Consider the following 20487-nt stretch of genomic DNA (forward strand, 5'->3'; position numbering starts at 1 on the left):
CTCTTTCCAAACCGGAGCCCTTCCCCCGACTCCCCCTAACCCTCCCTTCCTGCGCTATCATCTCCCCTCTTCTTCCCTCTCCCAGCATCCCTTTCCTCCTCCTCTCCCCTCCAACCCTCTCCCCACTCCTTCCCCCCTCCCCCCGGCCTTGATCTTCTTCCCGCTTTTACGCCCCAACCGAATCTTCCCATCTCCAATGTCACTCCATCCCTGCCTCCTACCTGGGACGTGGATTATCGCTTAAACTTTTGCCTGAATCCCACTGGAAAAAATACCCGGAGAGCCTCCTCACTCTTTCCAGCTCTCAGTTCCATCCCCCATCCCTTTCTCTCTCCTTCTCTCCCCCTCTCTCACTATCCACCTGCCCGCAACTGCCCTCCCGACCTCTATCCCTCCCCACCTCCGCTTCCGTCTTTTCTTCCTCCCGAACCACACCATTCCCCTCTTCTTCTCCTGTTCCCTTCGATTCCCCGTCTCGAAACTTGTCACACCAGTCGAAATCAATTTCTTCTCCCCCACCCCCACCGACACTCGTGCCTCGCCCATCGTTGCGGGTGAAACTTTATAATCTTTTTATTCCTCAAATTTTCTTCTCACGCCTTCTCCTCTTCCACTCTTTTATTCGCTCCATTTGGGCTGTTTCCTCATTCCTTGCTATTGATTGGATTCAAATGCCTCGTCCTCTTCTGTTATTTTGGGATTTTATTGCGCGTTAAGTCACTTATGCCTACATGAGCTGCGTTCGGGCATTAGCATTCTTACCCAAGAGCTCTTAGAATGAATCCCAGGTCATATTAACTGGACCAAAAAAGGCAAGGCATTTTTCGAATGAATATTATCATATTATCATATGTGCCTAAGTTTCAACTTCGGAAAAGTCACCAACTTTCATAATATGAGCCGCGACAAGTGCTGTTCACACAAACTACATGGTACTGTTTATAGCGTATTGCTGGTTACGAGAAATATCTTTTTGTTTGTTCTTTAAAATTAATAATGATTGTTACTGTACATTTTAATAAATATCCTTAAAAATACAATATTAAAATTGCAGCTACGTAATTGTTCATCTCTGCAGCCTTCCAAGTATATTGCGCTCTTGCTTCACATAATATTTTTTATCTTCCTTTTTGGTAACGTTTCTCTCCTTTTATTAATGCCCAATAGATATACATATTGGGTTGCCTCTTGAATACTGTCTACTTTGTGTATAGCAAATACTTTTTAGATCAAACTTAGAATATATTCCGCTTAAATCGTTAAGTACACTCATTCACTCAAGTTAGCATAAGAGGAACTTTCACTGCATAAAATTTCAAAATACAGTACACTATGTGACTCACATGTGTGGCTCATACTCGTATTATGTTCTCAATGCATGAGGCCATTCCGATGCGCTTACTTGACTTCTTTTATTGCGGCATATGAAACGTCCTTCCTCCTTGTTACTTTCCAAATTTTATTCCCATGCAGTCCTTAAGAAGAAACCTGCTCCGCATATGGAGCCCATCGATATTTGGCAGCGGGTTACCCATGCCTCCTCACTCCTCTAAGTCCGTCGCTCGGTATCCAAACAGTCTTTACCGAATGCCCTCTCTCTGCTCCCGCTATGCAAACACGCGATGGCGCAGCTAAAGCCTTCCTCCTATTCGATCGATTCCCCTTCGTCCATCCTTTAAGGTCTCAATCTGCAAACTCTCCCGACGACACTCCTTTCAAAAGATCCACCGCCCCATCCCAATCGTCTTCCTCTGACGCCAACCTCCATCTATCTCTCTCTCCCATTTCGATTCCCTTTCTCTTTTCTTCCCCTCCCGCGCTCTTTCTCTCCCGATTTTCGCAACGACTGGTATTTTTTTCTACTTCTGCGCATGGATATGTCCATAATTTATTTTTAGGTCGCGTTGTAAAGTTTTATTTTGTAAACAAGGACCCGTCATCATACTAAAACAGAAAATTGAGTGGGTTCTTCTTGTATTTGTTGTTCTCTCATGCTCTTATTAACCACTATACAATTTCTAGGAAATGTATCTTTATACGAGGGTCATCCGGAAAGTAGTACCCGTTCGTGCCGCATGAAGTGCTGACGACGCGAGTAGCCGCTGGACGAGGTCAGATAGCTTCAGTGGCTTGTCTGCCTTCTCTGAGCCAAGTTGCGTGACGCTAGCATTGCCTGTGTTGTTTCTGTGATTGTTTACAATGTTTAAAAAAATTGAGAACGCCGCCAGTTGTGAAGTGAGGGCAGTGATTAAATTCCTCAATGCAAGAAACGTTCGCCCATGTGATATTCATCGCCAATTAAAGGAGGTGTATGGAGACAATGTAATGGACGAGTCGTCTGTTCGGCGGTGGTGTCGCAACTTCAACATGGGGAGGGGGAACACACACGACGATGAGCGTTCGGAGAGACCGTCTGTCATTACAGACCAACTGGTGAGCTCAGTTGACGAATTCGTGAGGAACGATCGGCGCGTCACAATTGATGACATCTGTGAGCATTTTCCCAATGTTTCTCGAACAATTGTTCATGAAATTGTTAAACACCATCTGCATTATGCAAAAATTTGTGCAAGATGGGTCCCTCGCGTATCTCAATGAGCTGGCGGCGAAGGACTATGCAGCAGGAATACAGAAACTTGTCACACGTTATGACAAATGCCTTAATTTGCTTGGAGATTATGTTGAGAAGTAGTTTAAAGTATCCTCTTTCAAATAAAATTTTTTATGTTTGTTAATATTTACTTTTGTGTCTTTATTTCACGAACGGGTACTACTTTCCGGATGACCCTCGTAGGTCTAGTCAATTACCATATTTTTCTTTAAAAGTGTAAGGATTGTTGCATAAATCATCTCTGTCGTTCGCTCAAATTGGATGGCATCTGAAGTTTAATAGTAAGATCAATGAAGTTTGACTGCTTTTTGTTCTGTTTCTCCCTGCTGGTGTATCTTTCTACAGTTGTTTTAGCTAAGAATTTTATAGTGGTAGTAGTAGTTTTTAGGGAGGCAACCGACAGCTCAAGTCATTTGCGCCATTAGAGGTGAATGGGAAAGGATGGAGGGTGGAGAGAAACCCGGTGTCGGCATTAGCCTACTCCTGTCGAAAGGCGCCAAGCAGTCCGCAGCTTAACCTCCCATCCGACGGACCGCGTACTCACTCGAAGTGCTCTCCACAATGCAAAGAATTTTGTGTGGAATAAATTTTTATTCTTGTTCCAAAATTATACGCTACGTACACTCCAATATCTTAATATATAATGACTTCCTATTATTATCATTATTATTTAGTTTACAATTTCTCATTACCATTTTATTAATAAAGTGTGATGGTTTGACCATATTTCGTTTCTCATATGAATATTTCAGAGTAAATATTTTGTCATAAAAATTTTACAGGATGCGTACATCAATAAAAATACGAGAAAAGAAAATCCGTCTCGTAAAAGAAAATTTTCAAATTACTAATTTGCGTCCATCAATACTTTACCCAGATAACTGTGGCACAAGATAATCTTTACGCCGTGAGTAATTTGAACAACAATCTTTATACCAAATACGTCTGCTTATTCATCAAGCTGATTGGTTATTCTTTTATTTATTCCTTAGTTTTCAAACTGCATATCGTGGGTTCATGAGCGTAGAGAAATTACTCCTAGGAATTTTGATACTCTTTCTCACATTGTATTTCAGTCCATAAGACAAAGCGAATCCATTTCTTTTTTTACTCAAGAAATACGTTAATAAAAATATTTTTTGAATCCTTTCTCTTGATTTTAATGAGTTTTCATCAATTACTGAAAGTATTAATTGATGAATTATATCACATGTAAGATAATGGTGATGTATCCAAATCATCAAGGAAATTGACATAAAAATCACTCGTATAGAGTTATGATATTGCATCAATTAAATATCGTACTTACCATTAGGACATGTCTGACTTTTTTGTATTGGCAGTGAATTTTTTTGACTTTAATTACATATACCATGGGATATTAATGAAGCCGATATTATTCAAAATATCCGTTCTATGTTTGGCGTCTTCACATTCACATGGAGAATCAACGATGGCAATGTAATATTGGCTCGGTGAAAAATAACGTTTCATTTACTTTGCAATGTGAAAAATCGCATTCTTTAGAGGGCTGACTTCACAATCCAATATATTGTGTGCGTCTGTGTGCCTGCATATGTGTGCGTGTATAGGTATATATTATTATAGTAGGAGTTCTCTATATACTCTCGTATAATAAGGAAATGTACCAATATTTCTTTTTCCTCCCCTATACATTCATTCTCCAAATTTATTTCCTCTCATACTCCTCAAAAAAAAGACCTCGTCTTTTGTGCTCTCCACCCAATCTCTTTTGGATCTGCATCCTACCCTTAGCCCTGCGTCGACTTTCTTTCTCTCTCTTCTCGCACCAAATTCGCATACTGTCCACTCACACTTCCTCCACAAAAGGGTGACTCGTCTGGGGCACTTATTTTTTTTTTAGCCTATGCAGAACCCTATTGCTACTAACTCACTTAATTCTCTATTCTCTGATTCAACGTTAGCTATCAACTGTCTACTTTTATTCAATGATTTTGTTTCCGTATCTCCGGCGAGTTTCTCGCTGCTTTTGAGCCAGGGCTGACCGTATATTTCTTCAGGTTCAGCCTTTGAGGAGGTGCTTTTTGCGATAAATCCATAGTGTAACCAATCCCGAGTCATACTGTTTTATTGCAATGCATGACTGACCGATGTTCCTCTGATATACGACCCTCGCGGGATGCATATTTTTTTATGAAAATTTCAGTAAATGTTTTCTTGCAACATTTAGTAACTACTTTTTCGTGTTTACCTGTAGATTAATTGTTCCGCCTCTTTCATCATTTTTATCCACTTTTTCGTTTTATATTAAATAAGAAATGGAGGCAAAAGTTACCGGAAGTAGTTTTTTATCTTCCGAGCTTTTACCTTCTAAACTAAGTCATAGGCATTTCAAGTACTCTTTTTATGCATCACTCAAATAACTAATTTAAAATAAATGTTTGAATAGAAAATGTATTGCTCTGTGTTTCAAAGAGTAAAATATATGTTACATACATCCAACTTCAATTTAAAAAATTTAAGGTTCTCAATAAAATCGTTTGGGTGTTGGGTTGGTTTATACCTGTACATTTTGCATATTTTTACGAGAACCCTTTCGTTTATGAACATATTTTTTCTTAATTTTCCCGATTGCTGAGAATAAATCCCATAAATGGTTAAAATTGTTCATCAGACGCTGCAAATTATAATTTAAAAATCTAGCACAACTGTTTCAGAAATGGTTCTCGACTTAAGAATTTACCTTCACAAAGAGAAAATGTTCATGATGGCGATGATTCATATGCTTCATTTCATACTTTATTCAAAATACTGATAAAATGAATTTTTCCCGAAACAGCATTGATTACAAATCTTAGAGATAAGTTTCACAAAAATCAACACATTACATTCCGGTGCTAACATGCTGATTGTATTAGGCAATAATAATGATAACTACAAGTTTTGGTGTGCGTAGATGAGAATATATTAATAAATTTAGCAAAACATTTCTGAGTTGAATGGTTAGTTTGAATGGTCACGGAGCTATGAGTTATAAAATTCCCTGTTTATACTGGTACGTGAGTGCTCTTGAACGCTGTTCTGTGCCTCCTCTCCTCGTCGGCCTCCTCAATCTTTCCTTCTCCGTCAATAAATCCCTACCCCGTCACGTCCGCCTCTTCGTCTTCCTCCTACATCATCCCCCTTCCTTCCAACTCTTCCCGTTACCTTTCCGCCATCTGCTTCCGTTCTCGTTCTCTCTTTCCCTCCTTTACCATCGCATCCTTCCTTCCTTGCACGTCCGTAAACCCACCGCACTATTTACGATCTTCTCCATCTCTCCCCGATCCTCCCCCCCCTTCTCGGGTCATCGTCAACTCTTACAATCCACCAGCGCCACTCTCTTCTCCTCGCACACACAAACACACGCGCACACACGCTGTCTAAAGGAGAAAAAAATCACTCCCGAAGCCAAGAACCTTCCTGCGGTGAGGTGAAAAGGCGTGCTTGCGGTCGGACCACCGGCATAGAAACAAAGAGAGGGAAAGATGAGTGGGGAGGGGGGCAAGTATATAGGAGGAAGGAGAAAGATCGGCGGAGACGGATGTGTATTAATAGAGCCGGGAAGGTGGTGGGGATCAGAGGAGGGACGGACGCGACCCTGGAGAGGAAAGGGACGGATTGATTTTGGACAAATTTTCCAAGGCGCCTAGTCTCTGCGTAAAAATTGCCTCATATCATGTGCGAGCCACGTTAGTTGATCTCTCTCCACTCACTCATCCCTTCTCAGCCAAATTACGTATGTGATAATCTATCTGCTCGACAGTCGGTAACCGAATCACAGGTGGATCTAGTCCAACTCGTGTGATTGGAGAAGAAAAGAGACATGCGCGGAATTTAATTCGGATAGCAAAAAATAAAAGGAGTAGAGTAGTAAGAGGAGGTGTGATACACACCCTTAACTGAAGTACGCGAGACTGTTGAACTTTCATGCGCCTACAAACTACACTTTCCTCGATAGGCATAAATCTAGATGTACTCGTAGACTCGTCCAGACCAAAACCATGGGGTCTTGCCAGCACCTAGTCGTCTATCCTACACGTATACAAGAATCCATTTGTTATCTTATATATTTAACGAGTTTATTTTGTCTTGTTTGCTTTTTACGAGTTTTCGAATAAGATTTCAATGGATCACAATGCCCTATATTGAAAATCTTCCATTCCAAGAGTGAAAATATACAGGAAACCAAATATTTTTGTACGAATTAAATAATGATCCCAAAGGAGTCAAAATACTAATTTCTTTAAATTTTTGATTGCTTCTACGAAACAGACGTATGTTTCACTCTGAATCAGTGACATCAAGGTTAGAGAAGTTATGAGGTTGTGGAATTTATCTTCTTGTGATTCAAAACAGGAGGAATTTCTAAGCTTAAAAAAGCATGTCTAATTTATAAATATGACACAGTTTATAAAAAATAATATAAGTGTGGAAAATATCTCAGTAATGAGATATTTGAAATTTTGTAACTGAAACTAATATTTTGATTAACTTTCAACTATTAGCAAATGCAGCCCTCTCTCATCCATTATTAATTTTTTAAATTAAAGCTAAGTTACAACATATACGATCTTACAGTTTCATTCCCACACATTTAAAAAATACGCTCTTTGTCTTAATTTCTTGACCCCCGCCATTTAGAATTAATACAGCTAGCATTACTTCATTTATTTTCTATTTATCTACTACGACTATCTATTTACGACTTCAATGCTCTTTGTAGTATATCTAATTCCCCTGCTTTCTTATGGTGTTCCATGAAATAATCTAACATTTTGTACAGCCCTTATTTCTCAATTTAACCATCCCCTTGATATCTATGACTCATGTGAAATGTCATGTTTTTGTTATATTTTTTCTTCCTGCTTCTGATTTTCCTATCCATGATGGCGTCGAAAACATAAAGAATGAAATTGGCAGAATATTTTATTGTTCCTGGAAACGAGGTGAATCCGGAAAAATCCAGAGAAAAGTTTCATGCAAAAGGCTTCTGCAAAGGAAGAAGACTGAAAGATACGTGATAATGGGGTAGTGAGAGGTTCATGAAAGTAAAGAGACAAACCGAAAGATTGTCACAATCGATAGCAATCTGCGGTGTGTGACTCCAGGGACCAATTTAATGGATCCGGTGAAAATGAAAGATATCAAATTTAAAAGTCAAAAAAGAGAGGGGAGAAAGAGTTCCACCAGGGAGCAAATGAGAGGGAAGAGTCCCAGTGACTATTTAGAAGGCCCAAAAGGACCAGAATATGAAAAGGGATATAGGCCCTGGAAAAAATGGGCGGGGAGAGGGATGGGGGAGAGGGAATATCGGAGTACGAAGTCATGGAAAAGGGGATAGCTAAAGAATGGAAGAATCGAGTCGTTTGAGCTTTAGACTTTAAAGACTGCAGGAAGTGATCTCCCAAGAGAGAGCGCGAGAGGGAGAGATAGTAAGTTAGAAAGAGATTCGTGGTAGGAGTCTCAAGCGATGGGGGAGAGAATGGTTAGGGCTGGGAGGCATCCGACGGAAATAAGAAGAGTTCTTGGTGGAGATGAATTAGACGCGGGATGCCTTACGTGCTAAAGGAGTTCAGGGGAGACCCACTGGATCTCCCTTTTAAAAGGAGCGGTAGGACATGAGGCCTATCTTATCATAAGGGGCCCATCTTAAAACCCAAAAAACGTGACTATTTTCATTTGAAACTAAATTATTTTTACTGTTGCAAATCACAGGAAAACGTTTTCTATAGTTATGGTGAAGGTTGACAAATTTATTTTTGGACAAAACATACAAAATGTGTTTCCCTTATGACAAAATGCAAAAAAAATGCAAACTTGTCTCCAGTATATTTCTTTTCTTCCATAACGCCCTGAATTATGTCATTTTTATTTTGTCATTATTAGTTGAAACCGTAAGATCGGTAGATATATCATGTTTGAAATCTATTGAATACTCTTGGATTCACTAGTAATTTAAAGTATTTTTAAGAAGAATGTGGATTTGACTTTAAATTTTTTCGTCGTATGTTTTGAAAAGGCTACTTAGAATTACCGCATGGAAATATTTATTTGGAAACTAGAGAAAAAGACGACAGTTGTGTGGCATAAATCAAGTGATGAATCATTAATTAGAAGAGACTAATTTAGAAGACTGTAGATGCCAGACTAACCTTTGGGTGACCACAGCCATTAATGAATAGAGTGAGGAAAAATTATAGTTTGCTTCAAATAAGAAGTATTGTTCCCTAAATATTAATTTTGAAATAGCAATTAAGCCCCAGATTTATTGACTAGAATTAAACGCTAACCGGATGTATTAAATAAGGAATCTCTCCGAGTCAGTGAATTCGATAATAATACTTAGTTAATTTAAAAATGCCTAACCCTTGAACGTATAGAGTGAAGAATGCGATTGTGAGAGCAAGAATTAATGTACTTCAGCCGTCGCAATGGTAGCTGAAGACGGAAGAGTTAAGAGGAGCTGGAATAATTGGGCTTCTTGACCGACATAAGTCCCTCTTGGGAATTGAAAATGGAGAGATAGCGGAAAAATTGACGGGACAGTGATATAAAGAGGTAGCTTTAAGAATGAGAAGTCTTCCAGAAGAGATGGATATTCATGTGAATGTGTCTAACTAATAAGAGGAATGTAGTATGGGGAAGAAGGAAGCTGATATATAGAAGGAGGGAGGGGTAAGAAGAGAAAGGAAAAGGCGAGGGGATGGTAAAGAGAGGAGAGAGACAGGGAGCCATCAAGAAGATGACGATCTATGGATACCCGGGAATGGTCTTGGGGGAAATGGAAAGAAAAATCCGAGGCAAAGTTTTTCAACGGGGAGGGACGTTGACGAAACAGAGGAGAGAAAGCCTTTATTGCATCCTTATCACTATTTCTTAATGACTTAATTTTCTTCGTCCTTTTGTCCACCATCACCAACCCCCAATCTCTTCGCGTTCACATTGGCACCTGTCTTTCTTTTCCAGTCAAATTCGTGGTTGAAGCGTTCATTTCCATCCTGTAGCTTCGTTGACTTCATTTAGACTACATTTTGTCCTCTCTTTTTGCCGTCAGTCAGCTATGTACTCTTTGGGATTATAGTTTTTTTAACAGAGGCAGTTTTTGGACGAGGTCCGATTAAGAGTAGGCACAAAATAAGATTGGCATATAATTAATCTTCTCATCAATACATTTATTGATATTCATTTGCATAGTCATCTCTTTTTTACCTGCCTTTCTTTGTTGTTTCTAATCTCTTTATCAATCCAGTGTCGTTTCAAGGAGGCTTTCTCAAGAAAAAATTATTTCTGGCTACCAGTCAGGTATAATATTCTATCAGACGGGCCAGCTTCTTTCCCCTTCATTCTTTTGATAGTTTGTACTGTAAATTGTAGTGTTCAGTGTTGAAAATAAAAATTCTAACAAAATTAAGAAGTTCTTCATTATAGTTGAAACAAGCTGATTTCTCACCTAAATTAGTAACTTATGTCATGATCTGACTTTTACATTAAGTTTTTGCGCACAAAATCAAGCTATAACAATGACTCGGAACATTGGCGGATTATTTGTGAATTTAGTGATCATGGGAATTAATTATACGATGTAAAATTGGTTAAATTAAGTAATTATAACGAATGCTTATATTCAAGTATTATATCGCTAAAATATATATAACTATTGGTGGCACTCTCTCTCTTTTTGTAGAGATAGTAATGAAATAATGCGCAAAATATAAATTTTTCATGAAACGATATTAAACGTTTGGTACCATCTTGTAAAATAGATTTCATGCCTACTTTTTTCACCATGATACTACTTTCAAAAGATTATTATTACAATAATAATTGTCTTTATTCACGAAAGAAAATTTTTTTCCAAATATCACTTTATAAAGTTTCTTTAGAATTTGTATGCCATCAGGGCAAATTCAAACTATTAAAAAAACTATGCTTCGTAACGATATCAATAATTATTCCCGTGAACTACAAGGATTTTAGTAATAATTATAAATAAGACTATTACCGAATGGTTAGTCACCAAGGGATTGTATTGTTGATGCATATGTTCGAGGAAAGGACATTTAGTTTCCCAACAGTTTCGGTTTACCAAAACGTATCGTAAAATCCTCCACACTAATGTAATTCCAGATATTCCAGTCATCATTAATATTTTCTTACACTTATAGAAAATTAGTATCACAAAGAAATCCGGCTTACGAAATCATCCTAATTGCGTGAGATATGAGGTTTAGGCGCTTCCCCCGCCTCCCAAATCAATGCTTAGCTCGGGATTGCCAAGAGTACGTCATACTTCGACCACGCTTCATCCCCGTGCGAATTATAACATTCGGGGATGGCGAGTCAACCTTGCCAGCTCCTTAGGGATGGTAATCTCTGCCCATTGGACAATAAGGGGTGAATATTAGTGCCAGCAGTCCCTAAGGTGGGTCTCCAGTCCAGGGGCTCTCGATCCGTTTGGATCATTCCGCTAGCGTCGCGTTACCCAGCCCCGACCAGCCAAACTAGAACGCCAACCCCACATCCGACATGAACTTCCGTTTGCATCGCTGCTGCGACCGTCAAGACAGAAATCCTCAAGCCATGACTAGTGTCCCTTCTGTAGGCTAGTCATGATAGTGTTTCTGTATGTAATGACGCATATATCCTGTGTGATGCTCGATTGTCAATTGTATTGCCTGACGTCAATACAAGCGTCTGCATATATTATGTGCGTGTGTATAAATACGAGGGTCATCCGGAAAGTAGTACCCGTTCGTGCCGCATGAAGTGCTGACGACGCGAGTAGCCGCTGGACGAGGTCAGATAGCTTCAGTGGCTTGTCTGTCTTCTCTGAGCCAAGTTGCGTGACGCTAGCATTGCCTGTGTTGTTTCTGTGATTGTTTACAATGTTTAAAAAAATTGAGAACGCCGCCAGTTGTGAAGTGAGGGCAGTGATTAAATTCCTCAATGCAAGAAACGTTCGCCCATGTGATATTCATCGCCAATTAAAGGAGGTGTATGGAGACAATGTAATGGACGAGTCGTCTGTTCGGCGGTGGTGTCGCAACTTCAACATGGGGAGGGGGAACACACACGACGATGAGCGTTCGGAGAGACCGTCTGTCATTACAGACCAACTGGTGAGCTCAGTTGACGAATTCGTGAGGAACGATCGGCGCGTCACAATTGATGACATCTGTGAGCATTTTCCCAATGTTTCTCGAACAATTGTTCATGAAATTGTTAAACACCATCTGCATTATGCAAAAATTTGTGCAAGATGGGTCCCTCGCGTATCTCAATGAGCTGGCGGCGAAGGACTATGCAGCAGGAATACAGAAACTTGTCACACGTTATGACAAATGCCTTAATTTGCTTGGAGATTATGTTGAGAAGTAGTTTAAAGTATCCTCTTTCAAATAAAATTTTTTATGTTTGTTAATATTTACTTTTGTGTCTTTATTTCACGAACGGGTACTACTTTCCGGATGACCCTCGTATGTATATATATATATATATATATATATATATATATATATATATATATATATATATATATATATATATATATATATATATATATATATATATATATATATATATATATATATATATATATATATATATATATATATATATATATATATATATATATATATATATTCTTTAAATTTTTATTATGATTTTTAAAACACAACGTCAAACGGCAAAATGTCGAAACGTAAAAACTGCATATGCGAGTGTCATTTCTTTGTGTTTATAAGTTTTAAAAATCTTGATCAATGTTTTCATATATTTGTGCGTCCCTGGAGAGCGTTGTATTTCAATAGTAGTTGCATATATATATACATATATATGTATATGTATGTATATATATGTATATATATACATATATATATATATATATATTTATTTATATATATATATGTATATATATATATAAATATATATATATATATAGAATAACTTCGGTTTCCATAAGCAATCTTATCAAAACTCCGTAATAGCATTATCGCACTTCTTTTGGTTTTATCCAATGGCGAATACAGGCTTGTGCATAGGAAACTATGAGTTTTTATTTCTTTCAAGTATGAAGCCAATATCCAATAGTGACTCTAATATTTTGTAGTTATATGCCGCTTATCCTTAATCTCTTGATAGAAAGACCATAGGAAATGAAAATTAGAGCACGTGCAGAATAAAAACCTAAGAAAAAAGTAAAAGCAACACAGTTCTTTCAATGCACTCATCATGCTGAAATATTCGATATAATTTTCAATTAACCAACGGAAACTAATCTGTTAGGAAATCAGCTCAACGCGGTGTTAGCACCTTATTAGGATGTTCTGCATTTCATTTTGGGTCCTAGGTTGGCTGAGAGTAAAAAAGATCCTTAAAATTTTAATTATTTTATATTTGACTGCTCTCTTATTATGGTTATCCTATTGTTACGCATATTCGCAAGTTATTTCATGAGATAGAAAATTCGTCACACACCTTTCGTCTACAAATGGAACATAATTTTGTCACTCTCACGATGGACATTTTGCGACAGCGATAAAGAAGGAAAGGCATGAAATTATCATAAAACAAGGAAGAAAAATCAGAAGGAAAGAAGGTCAATCAAATAAATTGTAAATGACAAAAAGTAGTGATTAAAGTTAATAATTAGTGATAAACTGGTTAATGGTAGGTGTAAGAGTTTTAAAAAGCTGTTGTCTCACAAAATCCTTTGCTAAATCATTTTGAAGACTATTTAAGAAGAAATGTGAACGAAGAAAAAGGGCTGGAAAAAAGGAAAAGTATTGAAGACGATATATCAAGTGCATCCCATTGGCTGATGGAACTGTGACATTAGCCGATGATACATGAATGCAATTTAAATAATTATAACAATGATAGAACACGGATTGGAAAGTAGAAAGTTAGGCTGGAAAATACATTTCTGGAAAAATAAATTAATGGGAATAAATGACAGAGAATATGTAAACGTCATAAAAAATGGATGATAAATGGTAGATTTTTAGGCACCCGCTAAGTTTAAAGCAAACCTAAAGGAAAATATGTATTGTAAAAGAAAATTTCATAAAGAGGGGCAATAATCCGGGGCCACCGCTTGGAACTGGAGATGATGAAGTGCTAATCCTTACGTTAGATTTGGAGTGATATGATGAAATGTTTGAAACATGAACCATGAGGAAGAGCGAGAAGTCCTTAGGTATGTTATTTGAGATGCGAATGCGGAGGGAGTTGGAAATTGAAATAGATAGACAAAGTAAAAATGAGGCGGCGCTAAACAAGATTTGGGAAAAGATAGCACACACTCCTGGATCAGAAGAGAAAGGACATCAGGATGGAATAAAAGGGTAAGCATGAGGAACAGTCGAGGGTCAAAAGAGAAAAGAAGCAGACTTAACCTCATAGAAGGCGCGATGAGAGGGTTTGCAATGAGAGAAAATAACAGGTTTGGAACAGAACCAGATAATGTAAACAGAGTTGAACGGGACCTGCGACTCTGCAGAACACTACCAAATGATGAAAAGAGTAGTCAAATCCCTGCCGATAGAAAGTCTCTGTAAAACTATAGGTTTCGACTTGAACCGGCAATATCGATGTAGAATAATCGCGATACGATCTTATTTTTATGCACTCATGAGCCTGATTGGAATCCCGCAGGACAATGGAAGAATTTTAATCCGTCTGGATTGCTTCCTTGTTGTCGCCTTTATAATAAACTGCATGTACATAAGCTACAGGCGTGGTGTGGCCCCAACATCCCATTCCAACTGTTTTTCACTGCGGATGGAGAAGCTCAGCGGAATATATTATGGTTCACTTTGTCCTATTCAAATTTTTCCATCACAAGGGGGGTGAATTATCCGAACACAATCATTCGCTCATTGTAAGCCATCGCTTTCGTCGCTCAAAAATGATGCTTTTCTGTTACCAGCTGCAGTGGAAAAATTCGAACTAGCTCCTCTGTGAGCGCCGTCTTCCATTATCGAGTGGAAGAGGGAAAGAGAGCAGCGAGGCTTATAAGCCTCGTGTCTCCAAGATGGTTCTTGAAACCTTTGGGATGCCACGGTCCTTGAGCTATTGTCTGCTGCATGTGGGAAAGAGCTCCGATACGCTACTTTGTTCGCCGAATAACTATTCAGTGACGTTGCTAAATCAGAATATAAAAGAAGGCTCCTTCAAATAACATCCATAAAATGGCAAGTAAGATTTTATTGGAAGCATTTTCCCCCTTTTTTTGCTATTTTTCTTTCTCAAATAAATAATTCACAGCTCCCCGCCAGTCGTGCACAAAAGCATAATCTATTCATTTCGTTGTGAAAAGTATTGAGTAAATATTGCTGTGATTAATTTTTAGTCATTTTTCTTCAATGGTTTCGATTATTACACATATTTTCTTCTTTCGAGAGTTTGCCACTGGTAAAAGGCTGCATATACCTATGTCCTACATACTTCGTAACAATTGACAGTCAGCTACTTCATTCGTACAATTATCATGTGAATATATTTAAAGGTGATTTAATTGTAACATTTTCTGAAGCTCGACTGAAGTTTATTTACAGATTTCTTGAGTTTAAAAGTTACTTACTTTAAACAGCGGAAGAACTGGTGGTTAGAGATCAAGGCATTCAGGAATTGTACATCGTGAAGTTATCCTGTTTCCCCTCACGCCACTGAAATGAATTGAATATATGTAGCATTTAAAATACACAATTTAGCACCATTGACAAAGATCCAATTAATTTAATTTAAAACTTTGATCAAAAAGTATAGAGCATTTTTACATCATTATCTAGACTATTACAGAATCTAGGAAACACAAAGTTGAACATAGTTCTGATTGTTTTATTCCGTCTAGGTGTGATATAATAAAATTTAAATTATTTGAAAGAGAAATATTACGAGGCACTAAAGAATAAACAAAATAAAAATGTTATTTAGAAAGAATTAATAGGATATTTTAGAAGGTAAAAATTGAGTACATTATAAAAACCCTTTCTATTTTTTACATAAAAATGTGTTCTCTGCGTTCTCCATTACTTTTATGCGTACTCTATTTATACCTTGCTTTTAAAATGAAGCTGAACTCCAAAAGAAAGCACCTCTACCTTCCTTGTCTGCAATTTGATTGGAATTTTGATATGCTGCTAAAGACCTCCACAGAGAGGCTATAATTTCCCCACACCTTGATTTAAATATGAGAGAAGGACGAGGTGGACCCAATTTCGTGAGAATAAAACACCTCGTCGGGTGTGTCCTTTGCCTACCTTGTCCGTCACCCTATCCCCGGACACCCTTTATGTCCACCATTCTTTGGTCTCGCCATTTATAAATCTCCTTTCATCTGCCAAACTTCCCAATTCCTTTCATCTACCTATCATTCCCCTTTGACTCTCACAGTTGGTTTCCCTGAGGTCATCGCAGGTACCTTCATTAGACCACCTCCCACTCGTCGAAATTCTGAGCCGTCGCCTGAAATCCTTTCATCCGCGGAAGTCGCTCGCCACACGAGTGATTTCCGAGTACCACTTTTCTCTATCTCACACTTTAAGTGCCCAACGTGCACCATTTTTGCGTTCTTTCCAACCAGAAAGACAGAAAGTAATTCATTTTTTCTTTGAAACTTGATCATAATCTTAAATATTTGTTTTCGCACGTGATATCTTCTGTTTGATATTGTTTTTATTTTGTTAAATTCTCATTGTTCACCGTAGAAGATTGTACCACAGAGAAATATGATGCGTTCCATTGATTTAAAATTCAAAATAAGGGCTTTTTAAGATCTAACGCCAAAGTTTCACCCCAATGTTCTTTTTTTTATGTCTTCCAGCTTCTTATTATATATAGAGAAGGGTACCTTAAAACAGTAGATAGTTGGTCTGCCCTGGCATATTTTCCAGTATGTATAGTTCATGTATTTCCTTCTTTTCAAAGGTATCTAAATTATCAAGATACCTTGATATATGTTGTCTTGTCCCGCTGGCGCTACTTAACACAGAAGATAAAGAAAATTAGGACCTGCGCGTTAAATTCATTCATATTGCTTTACTTGGCAAATCCAGCATAGAAATTAAAAAATATATTAAGGAATGTGTTCCGATGAGTTTGTATAATATTTTAATGCTAGATTAATCACTGTCTCACGTCACAAAAATAAACTAACAATTATTTAATTTAGAAATCTCTTATTAGATTTAGACCTCCACCATACCAGAATCCTATTATGAGAGTTACAAAGAGACGCTGACTATGGCTTATTAAATATGTTTCAGCTTGACATTTTGTGTCAGGCATGATTCCAATTTTGGTTAGAGCTTCTTTATAGCACCATAATTCTTTTACTTGTTGTAACGAAAGGAAATTACTTAATATCCAAAGTACTACAAATGATGTCACTCCAGAATCTATATGGACTTTGGTAGGTGGTGTACAACTTCCTGACCCTATAGTGTAGCTCCCGAACTCGCAAATAGTGCCTTTCCCTTCTGACCTCTCTCTCCCACTCTTTTACATCATCCTTTTCCTCAGATCCCATGACCTAATGACCTGGGCGAATGACGTTTCTGTTAACAATGTGACAAGAAGGAAGATGAAACAACGCTGGAGAATTAATTTTTCCTCCCTGTTAATTCTTCACCTCCTTAGCCTCTCTCTCGCCATTATAATTCCCAGCGATGTTCTTTCTCTCTCTTTCTCCGTTCCTTTGCCCGAAGTTACTAAGTCTCTTTCTGGATTCACTTTCTCGGTCGATTCCTTCGTACGCTACTTCATAGTCAGCACACCCGACTCTCTACGTGCCAAGTTCCAGGAGTCTGTTCGAATAAGTTCCACAATTTTATGTGAAGTGGAAAATGTTGATGCTATGTGTCGTTAGGAGAGCATATGTTTACTGTATATTCACCCAAAAGTTTCTACTGGTGCAAAGAAATCCAAATAAATCGGTCAATACTTTGGCGAACAAATATTTGACTGCCATTCTTGGTATGTTTTACTCACCTATCCCAACCAATCATTGCTTGGCGTTAAAAAAAGTTTCATGACATCCCCCCAGTTCAACGCCATTGATTATTTACACTCGCATTTTAATTCACCGCATTTTCAGGGTTTTTGATGCATAGTGGTTATTCCCACAACGAAGAAATTCAGAACAGTTATGCAGCCAAGGGGGTTTTTATTTTTAATTCAATGAGTTTTCTGTTTTTTATTTTATATTAATCGTATTAAAAGCCTTAAATCGATTTCTCACATCACTTCAATCAATTTTTGATTCTCATTATAATTTCCATACGATGTAGAAGTTTACTTAGGTCCCAACTACTTAGAATTCAAAAAATGTGTTTCGTGCAAAGTCGCTATTACACTCCAAAATGGTGGTCTGCCCCAATTTAAGGCTCCAAATTTGCATTTTAGGTATGTTTAAGATTCAGGCATAACCTCTCTTTTATTTAGATCCAGAAAATTGGATTTGGTGTAATATCCGCCTTCCTGTGACAGCTTTTCTAATCTTCAGCCAGACTCGAAAGTGTCTGCTGTGAATGATCTTACATCCTATCTCAGTGAAGTTGCGCACGAGTATACCGACAGGATAACATATGGCATCCAGTGCAACTGAAATACTTACTATGCATCCCGTACTAATTTCCGTTTCTTTCTCCGCATTATCGTTTATTTCCCAATAACATTTTTTTCTTCATTTTCATTCTTTTTCAACATCATTCCTTTTTTTAATTTCCTTCCTGAAATAACCCAAGTTATATTCTCTCACCATTGATGGCATGTCTTCATTACTGTACTTTTTTTGCAACGCATAACCTAATCCATCCTACTGCTAGCTGCCAGATTGTATTAGAATCTCAGAAATACTATCAGGTAGCAACATTCAGGAGAAATATCCTTATGCCTAAGACCTTTCCATTTGGTATTAAATACCATTTAATCTGTATTTTGGCATGATGCTAATGAGTGATTATAAAACCCTTTTCAATATTCCGTATAATTTTACATTATTAGTATATTATTACTAAAAATACACATGTGCTGATAGACAGTGTCAGGTGTCACACAAGTCCCAAATAATCACAAAAGATAATAGATAAAATCAGACTTCAAAACACAAATCTCTTCAACAAAACAAGCGAATCCCCATCTCATTTACATCCATCAATCAGCAAGAAAAAAAATAAATTAAAAAAATTAAACTATTACATATAATACAATACACCACACATCAATTAAATTGTAACAACATCACAACGTTATATAACAATTTTGTGGAATTTTTCATATTTTTTTATTTATTCACATGAGATTCAATCAAGTTATCCCGCCTACAATCGATTTTTCTAGTTGTTTTGAGGATGAGTTTAGGCTAAGGAAGGAAAAACGGATTGGGGAAGAAATGTTCGAAGGTCTAGACTAAGGCGCTTTTTGATGATTCATATGCATTTATTAGAATCTAATTTAATATTTTAATCCTAAGGGTGTTAAATAAACTATAGACTTACTCCACGAGACACCAATTAAATCAGCTGTATGCCAGTAAAATGCTAGAATAAGGAATCGAGTTTACTGAACGAAAAAAATCATTTGACCTGATGGGAATACAAAATTGTTTTCCGTTTTTCTTTGGTATTCAGGATTTTTATTTATTTTTTGGATTCTCTCCTCGTCCAAACGTAGCTCTATATCTCCCCAATTTCCTTTCTTTTTACCATTCTTGTTACCTCCTGCCCAACATGCATCCATCGCTATCACTCCCTCCACGTTTATTTGCTTCAAAACTTATAATTCTTCCGTCCACCTCGCTCTTTGTCCTTCGACGTAATCTTTATTCCCATGCCATCACTTCGATTCTCACGACGGACGTCATCGTCTGACGAACCTTCCGTGACCGCCATAAAACCGACCGCCTCCCTGCCTTTCATCTCCCTCTACTCCTTTTTCATCTTATCCTTCTCTCTCCGGCAGAAGCCATTCCGCCGCTAACGACTGAGGAGTGGGCAGAGGGCCGGGACGACGCTTACCACTTCTCATCTGCGCACAGCGGGCACACGTAAACACACTCCCTTCGTTTGGCCCCCAACAGCGCCGCCGTGCACGCCTCTAATTCCGTCCCGTCGCCTTCGTACCCCATCGCTCCCTCACCCGCCGAGATCCCCTCGGACTCCACCCCATAGAACTCCTTCCCACCCCCTCCGAACCGCTCCCACCGCCGCTGCCGGACTCAATCTCACCCGGGTCCGATTCTTCTCTCTCTCGCTCTCCCATTCGAAATCCTCCTCCTCAACCTCCCAAACGTCTCTCCACTAAACCCTACCATCCATCCGCACACATAAGCCCATCCCGATGTCCTACGTATGTCCTTCCACGCGCCCAGCACCTCGTTACGCGTCCAGAAACGCAAGGCATTTCTCGCGTTCATTTCTCTCAATGGTGGCTGCCGGGACCGATTTCGTTAATGACCCTGACATACTTTTCCTGCCTCATCAAACCGCCCGCCCGCTTCCTCCCCCAACGAACCTCGCCGTTCTACCGCACCTCTCCCAAACTCCACTCCCCCGCCCCGCTGGTCTTCTTCACGTATCCACCCACCACCCCTCGCACGAAACTGAATCCGCCCGCGTCAGGGGGTGCGGAAAGAGGGAAATAGGGGGACGGGGTGCGTTGGCGAGAGGGAGAGCTCCGGTGTTGCCACCTTCTCCCTGTTCGAGGAAATATGTATGAGTGTATTTTGCAGGATATACACTGGAATATCTCGTGGGATATCGGCAACCACGCTTGTTCAGCGGATGGGCGTGCGTCTCGGAATCATCCACACGCACAACGAGAATAGAATACCCGTGCTCATCCTGTTTTGA

The 20487-nt window shown here is 38.6% G+C and overlaps 1 long non-coding RNA gene across 1 annotated transcript in view; it reads right to left on the minus strand.

The window, feature by feature from the left end:
* Positions 1 to 20487, minus strand: part of LOC139686701 (uncharacterized) — a 156471-nt gene that overhangs the window by 68323 nt on the left and 67661 nt on the right. The window contains exon 2 of the long non-coding RNA XR_011700539.1: positions 15219 to 15303. This is a non-coding gene — a long non-coding RNA (uncharacterized lncRNA). The remainder of the gene's footprint in view (positions 1 to 15218; positions 15304 to 20487) is intronic.

The sequence above is a fragment of the Hetaerina americana genome, unplaced genomic scaffold (genome assembly GCF_022747635.1).
Source record: "Hetaerina americana unplaced genomic scaffold, ioHetAmer1.1.p SCAF_1, whole genome shotgun sequence".
NCBI lineage: Eukaryota > Metazoa > Arthropoda > Insecta > Odonata > Calopterygidae > Hetaerina > Hetaerina americana.